Below are 7,767 nucleotides of genomic sequence, written 5' to 3' on the forward strand. Positions count from 1 at the left end.
ATCCTCTCTTCCACACAGGTCTGTGCTCATAACCATAATAATACGATAGTATGCTTGCACTAGGTGATGGGGATGACTTGTGGTGGTTGTGAAACCTCGCGTTAATGAAAACACAAGTGACGTATTATGCCCTGCAATGTTTTTTTTTTTTTTTATACGTTCAAGGAAAAATTTGCTACCTTTTACATGCAGTTTTTCTTTTTAAAATTTTTTTCTTGATGACACTTGGATGGTCAGATTCTCCTCCTTCTCATGGCGGAGAGGTACGGTGTTCACCTCTCATTCAATAAGTCTTGGGTTTGAAACCTGACAGACGAAACATAATCTGTTCTATAATTGTCTCTTTTTACCTTCTTTCCTGCTCTACAGTCATATTCTTTTATCTGCTTTCATCTACACTTACTTTCTCCACAGATTGAAAAACTGCAATAATCATTTTTTTAAAATAAAAATTTGGGCTTAGTGCATCTGAACAGTTGGCTGATGATATGCAGTGGTCAGGGGTTGTTTAAGAAAGTATTTTCTTACTGTTTTACTGTTGTCACTCTGTTCCTGCCTCTGCACTGACAGTGATTTGATGTAGTACCTTCTGAAGTGCAACATCTCAAACTGTGTTACTGCGTTTTTTTCTTTATGTTCTGTGTAATCATATCTTTATATCTGTCTCAAATTTTTGTTTTTGTTGAGAACGGATTGATCTTTATTTGAAATAAGGTATTTGTGTCAAGTAGGTAGGTGTACTGGTATTGTAATTAAAACAAAACAAAACCCCTCAAACTCTTGATCTTTTCTATTTCCAGAGCTGTGTTTTTAAGCGGAGGAGTGACCATGTTGCCAGGATTTGCAGAGCGGCTGCAGCTAGAGCTTACCAAACTGGCTCCACCTGGAGTGCCGGTAGAGGTGAGTCATGATGTAAAGTGGTTGGGGGGTGGCGGGAGCAGAGAAACATTTGGGGTGTGTTGGAAAGTGTTTGTGTACGGTTTTCCCACTCAACTTTAAAAAATAAAAAATCCCCTGTGTAGCTGTTGTCCTCACCTGTTTGCATCTGAGGTCTGGGGTATAGCGGTTATTCGCTCCATTGTCGTACCCAGGAGACCTGAGCCCACCTCTTCAATGATTTTAACTGTGTTGATCGAGGCGTAAAAACACCTACTTAATAATGTTTTAAAAAATGTTTAGTCGTGTGCAAAGACTGACTTGGTGAGAGGGCCTGTACTCCTGAAACAACTTTCCAATCAGACTGGCGTTTTATGGGGGTTGTTTTTTTTTTTTTTTTTTGATTAATTTTTGGGGGTGTCCCCCCCCCCCCCCCCCCCCCCCAAACATGGTGCTTGTACTTGCTTTGTAGCCCAGTCATTGATGTCACAATAAAAAAAAACTTTCACCTGTTCAGTGTAGCACTCTGTCATAAGTCACTTTTGAAAATGGCGCATGGCGAAGTATTACACCAGGCAGTCGAAATGCTCCGCATGTTGATAAATAACATGTTGTGGCTGTTGGTATTTTTTTTGCGAGTGTTGCCCTCTTCCCTCTTCGAATGAATTACAAGAAACATATTATGTTCCCTCTTCCAATTGATCAGAAGAAACATATTATTGTCCCGTTCTAATGGGTGAGAAGGTGGTTGTAAAAACTACCATGAGATTTCTCTTGTACAGATAAATGTCAAGAGCCCATGAGTTTGTGCTTCCGTGGAACAAAATTGTATATAAAGTAATTTATTGCAACTGCAATGGTATTAAATATACACCCGTTGATTCATCCCCCCCCCTCCCTTTCCCCAACCTCTTTTGCGGAGGTTACTGTGTGGTTGCAGTTGGTGATCTGCATTTTTTAAAAGTTTAAAGTGAAAAGAGGAAAGCAATAAAAAAACCCAAAAAACAAAGAAAGACTATTGTACTTGCAGAGAGAAAAGCCAGAAATAGGATGCGAGAGAGTGTTGATTTTGTGGTGATTGGTCGACAATGGCGCTGTTTGGATGTGAGAGGCTTAAGAGTGAGAGTTTCTGTCGATCATATTATGGATTTATTTTTATGAAATATGAATCCATTCATTCACTGTTCACTTCTTTTTCATGGTTTACATACGATATCTGTCCGCAAATGATATGTCCTTTTACTTGTTTACTGTATTTGTGAACTGAAATGGGAACTTTGGTGGCTGGAGGCTCACTGATGCAACCCCAAAAATGGGTGGGATTTTGTTTTGTCGATGATATTACCATTGTTTAAACCAAAGGATTAAGATTTAGGAGCCGTTAAGTTCAGACTAGTTTTAGTTATAATAACAATAACAACAATAATAATAATAATGATATCGTATTGTGTCGTTAAAGCACAATACCACTAGATGTGTTTAAATGTAATGATTACATGAATCTGCACACTTATAAACTAATAGTAAAGTAGGCCTAAGTTGTAGTTAAAAAGAACTTTCTCTTGCAAACACACACACAGACACACACATATGCACAAGCTACCTCTCTGAGTTTCTGCATGGATTTATGGATAGGTGCGAAAATAGCTTATTATCGAATTCACTTCTCTATTGACATAATGTTTTAACAGTTCATTCTGAACAAATGTGCTGCTATAGCTCATGGTATTTATAGTTCCCTATCCCAATAATGATCTGAGGATTCTTGTCTACGTATATTTTTAACCTTTTGGAGGTGATGTATCTAGTTTTTGAGAAGGTCTGCAAAGAAGGAAATGAGAGTAGTTAGATAGATACAGCTTTTCTGCTCGCAGAAAGTCAGGATAATGTAAGTGTTTTTCTTCTGACAAATAGTTTCTAACGGTTCCAGTTTTTGGCATTATAATTATAATAAATTCACGAAGAACATCATAGATATTCTGTGGTTATAGCCCTTGAAGAGATTAGAAGAAACAAATTGTCGGTTTTTATAATGAGCTCAAGCTCCAGAATTCTTCCCTGTGTGTATCTTGTTGCAATCATTATTTTTTTTCCTAAGAATTCTTCCCTTCTTCTCCACCATCTTTGCTTCCTTCCTGAGTAAACTGATCACAAAATGATTGCTCAGTAAGTTTTGATCAAGAAACATGAGTAATTATACAGAATCTTTCAATTTCTTGCTCTGTGTTGCTAATGATGCTGAAAAAACCCCAATTGCCTTTGTATGGAGACTGTAGGCACATGTGGTGGTGTGGTGTTCCTCATTGCTCTTGTTTTCTTTTGTTTGCTTACAAGGCTTCTAATGAGCTTTTCTTTTGTGGTTGTGTGGTGAGCAGAATATTTTACAGTGAGTATGATGATGTATTCTAAAGCTCCTAAGGTTGTCTACAAGTTGTGTGTAGCAGGCATGGGCAAGCATGTCCAAGTTGTGGGCCGGATTAAGCCGTCCTGAATAAATCATCATTGGCCAAAGTAGGCGAAAATAGGTTGCATGAAATGCACCAGCTATTAAGATCAAGTGTGAGACTAAAAGTGACACAATAGCATAATTAGATGACTTTAGGGCTTTTCAGGAGAATTAATATTAAGTTTATTATTGCCTACAGCTTTTTAAAAGATCCTGATTATTAATTTCAATTTTCTAGTTGGCTGGGTTTGTTTGTTTGCTTGTTTTTAAAAAATTAATAATCATCTCACTTTGGGCAACATTCATTATTAATTACTGGGGTCACTCGTGGGCCAGGTCTTGCCTGCAGGCTCTAGTGTTCCCATGCCTGTTGCAGGAACTGGGGCCCTGTGTCAATGTGTACTTTGTCACATGTACTTGTGAGATATTTTTTCTTGTTTTCTGTTCATTATTGTACTTTACATATCATATATTGTTTTTAATATATTGTTTATATGTTATCTTGGTGACCGAGATTATAACTTACTCTAAGTTGTGAGTCTACATGTTTTTTAAGATCCTAACTTAAGTGAACTGAGCAGATTTTTTTCCCTTTGCTTGGGTCAGATGCACTTTTGATATCCAGTGTTGGCCGGGGCATGGTGTGGTGACAGCAGTATTGCACATTTTTTAGAACCTGTATTTATCAGAAACTTCTACACCAAAACATCCACCCTCAGTTGTGGATGTGGCTGTTGTAGATTCTGTTGCATTTATCCGTGATATGTCTTACCAACTGTCTCACTCATGATAAAGGTTACAGTATTTATTCTGAGCTCTCCGCGCGCTCTCAGAATGTGGCACTCGGAGATACAGAGACACAAAGACATTTAACCAAGCTTATCGTCACAAGTTGTGAATACACATTGGATTCTGCTTGTCCTTCACCTTGTATGACTTCCACGTTCACGTTATAAGAAGCAATTATTGTGAGCACCTGTACTACTGTTGCTATGTTTGTGGCACTTTGAAATGGGTAATCCTTAGCCCAGTTTTCAGTTGCCTCAAAATGGGACAGATTCGACTTTTTCTTGTTTTATTCACCAGCTGCTTGCCAAGTTATTAATTTATAATGATATAAATTGGAACTGTTTCGAAACAGTTTTAAATAATTGCCTGAATGATAGAAGCAGTGAATGAATCAGTATTTTGTCAAGCTTGCGATGTATAGAAAGAATAATGCGCAACAAATGTGCTGTCTGCGCTGAACCAATGCATTTGGTTCGTGACTCATTGTGTGTAGTGTGGATGTGTAGTGTGGATGTGTAGTGTATATTTTGATTGTTGTATATATATATAATTTCATCCTTTTATTTCAAGTCCCTTACCTATATTCTCTGCACCTTTGTTGAGCTGGTGGTGTTCTGTACAGATGTGTGAAACAGGCCAATCAAATATTCAGTCCAGTTTGTGTCTTGTCATGATAATTTGCATTGTTCGCTTGCTGATGTCTTTCTCCTTTTTTCTGACTTTCCTATACTTTTTAAACATGAGTATTTTTTTCTGCTTTCTTTTCACGTCCCCTGGGAAAGTTTGTGAACATCAAGATCAGTCTATTCATTTTTTTCTGTTCCAACCTACTACATGTTGAAGGAAGGAAATTGGAAGGTACAATTTGTCGGGATATTTCCCTGACTTCCCAAAAAAAAAAACCAACGCTTTTTTTGTGTTTTATTCAGTAGCTTTTGTAATGCTTCCTGGATTTGATGGGAAAATGACTATGCATGCGTTCAACCCAACATGCCTTATAAATCTTGGTAGATCATGAAGTCAACTGTAACCATGTTTGTTAAGTTTGAATGTCTAACAAAGGTAGCCTCCTACTGTCGTACTGTCGTGTTGGGGGTTGTAAGCATTGTCTCTTGCTCATAGGGTTGGACTAATTCACATAGCAATGCTTTGTATAGCTTGTATTTTCTTTTGAGTTTTTCCAATTTTTTATAACTTTGGAAAACTCCGTCGGCGTCTGTGGTGTGGTGGTTAGGCTCTTGGCCATCACACACAGGGGACCTGAGTTCGATTCCCATGTGGGGAGGATTTTTATTGAGTATATCTGGGACAATGTGTCCCTCTCAGCCTGGGTTGACCCTGACATGCAGGGTCGGAGCCCACCTCCAAAATGATCCAAATTGTGTCGATGGGAGTGTAAAAACAGCTTTATGTAACTTTATAAAAAAAATTCTTAATTCAAAATTGCTTATTAGCTAGTGATCAAAAGCCACCTTAAGTTGAAATTTTTGTTTCCCTTCCCTCTGATATTTATGCGTCATTTTTTTCTCTCCTCCCCCTCCCCCTCCCCTTGTGACCTTGATTGTATCAGTTTGCCTCTCTTTTTCTACTTATACTTAAACCAACTCCCTACATCTTCTATAGTAACCTTGTGCCAGACTGATTTCTCATTGCTGTGTCATTGAAATGTGGCCCGTTATCCTATGCAGTTGTCTTAATTAATTAAGGCATTAGGAAATCAATGGTGTGTTTTCCTGTTTGCAGCTGGGGAGATGACTGTGCTCATGTTTTGTTTCATCTGTCGAACGTATGTCCTCTCTTGCTTTATCATGTACACACACTTTCAGTTGAAAATGACTGTTCTCAGTGATGATGCGTTTTTCTAAGAATTTGTCAGTCTCTTTGTGTTTGATTGGTCACATACAAATTCGTTAGTGTTCTTATTGTTTTTCTGTACTCACAAGTGATAAAAATTCATATAAACGCGCTCATGCATATCATGGCTGTTGTTTGCAATCCACTTTAAGTCCAGATTTTGAGAACTTGCGATTTTTACACGCTCACAAAGACTAACAAGTTTTTTGCTTTTCATGATTCCTGATAGGAACTATTCTACAAAAACTAGTTGTTTTTTTTTGGTCTTATGTTAAAAATACCTAATTGGACGTAAGTGGATTACTTGCAACACTAATGATATATATACATGTATAAGCATGCACTTTGTCACTCCGCATTTTTTCACAGATATGCACATACACAGACATACACACATGCCCACACATGTGCACTCACACTCACACACACACTCACTCTATCTCTCTTCCTCTCCCATACGTATGTGTACACACGTACATACGTGCATCCATATAAAAACATATTCGTGCACACACTGACCCTTGAATAAATACATAAGCTTTTTCTCACCTTTGTACTACCAGCCACAAGCTTTTTCTATGATGTTTGTCTAAAGCACACTGTACGTGCATTACATAGTTATGCAGTATATTCCTGTGTTGTGTATTTTTTTTTTTGGTATATGTGTGTGTTTCTGTCTTACTTTCGATATTCTGTCAGTTTCATCTCTTCCCTCAAACGTCTTCTTCAACCTCAAAGTAAAATACAGTAGGGAGGGAAGATTGTTTGTTTTAGTTGCGAGCGCCGTAAAACCTCTACTAAGACAAACAATCTTCCTTCTCTACTGTATTTTACTTTGAGGTTGAAGAAGTTTTTTTTAAGGTCTACTTTTTTTCTGTTTTGTTGTTGTTGTTTTTTGTGTGTGTGTAAATTCCTTCTTTTTTCTCATTTTTTAAATTATATTATTGTATAATCATCATTGTTTCAACAGTATTCCATTCAACCCCTCTGTATGTGTGCTTTTGTCTGTATGTGTGTGTGTTTGTCTGTCTGTCTGTCTCAGTCTGTCCCTCCTTTTCTCTGTACATCAGCCCCCAACCATACTGTTAAATATATGCACAAATATTGTTGTTATTCCCCCCATTATAATCCACAAACTCCGGATTCACAGATCAAATAGCCAAGTGACAGAAAAACGTTTTTCCTAATATACTTATTTATTTCACAGTCTCCTTTGCTGTGAACTTTTTACCTTTGCTTTGTCACACTTAACTTAATGTATCTTCACTTCAGCCTGTGTCTTACTTTGTTTCAATGTGGAGACACCACTCAGTGGGTAGATCTACTGCCTTGTTTTGCTTTCATTCATTCATTCATCATAAAATTATGACCCTCTGAGTGTTGTTTTTCAAGGGGGAAAGGAAAAGAAGAAGACAGAGAAGCTTTTTGCTGCTTTTTAGAAAAATGTTTTGGCTGCTTGTTATTTTATTTAACCTTTTTCGAGAGTTGTGGTGTGTTCCTGATCGAGTGAACTGAGCAGATTTTTGTGGTCAATTTTTAAATATTTCTTTGGTTTGTAAACTTTTTTTTTTTTCTGTTGTTCTAGTGGATGTGCTTCATGAGTGCTCTCTCACATTGCTGTCACAATTTTCTGACCGTCTTATGGGTTCTGTTACCTCCCAGAAATCTTGTATGTACACATCTTTTTCTTTCGCCTGGGGCTGACTATTAAAACACATAAAAATATGTCTTAAAAAAAGAGAGCATTTGTTGATTTTCGCTTTTTTATGAATGAAATGTCAAGAAAGGGAATCATAATAATA

The sequence above is a fragment of the Aplysia californica genome, unplaced genomic scaffold, assembly GCF_000002075.1.
Source record: "Aplysia californica isolate F4 #8 unplaced genomic scaffold, AplCal3.0 scaffold01046, whole genome shotgun sequence".
Classification (NCBI taxonomy): domain Eukaryota; kingdom Metazoa; phylum Mollusca; class Gastropoda; order Aplysiida; family Aplysiidae; genus Aplysia; species Aplysia californica.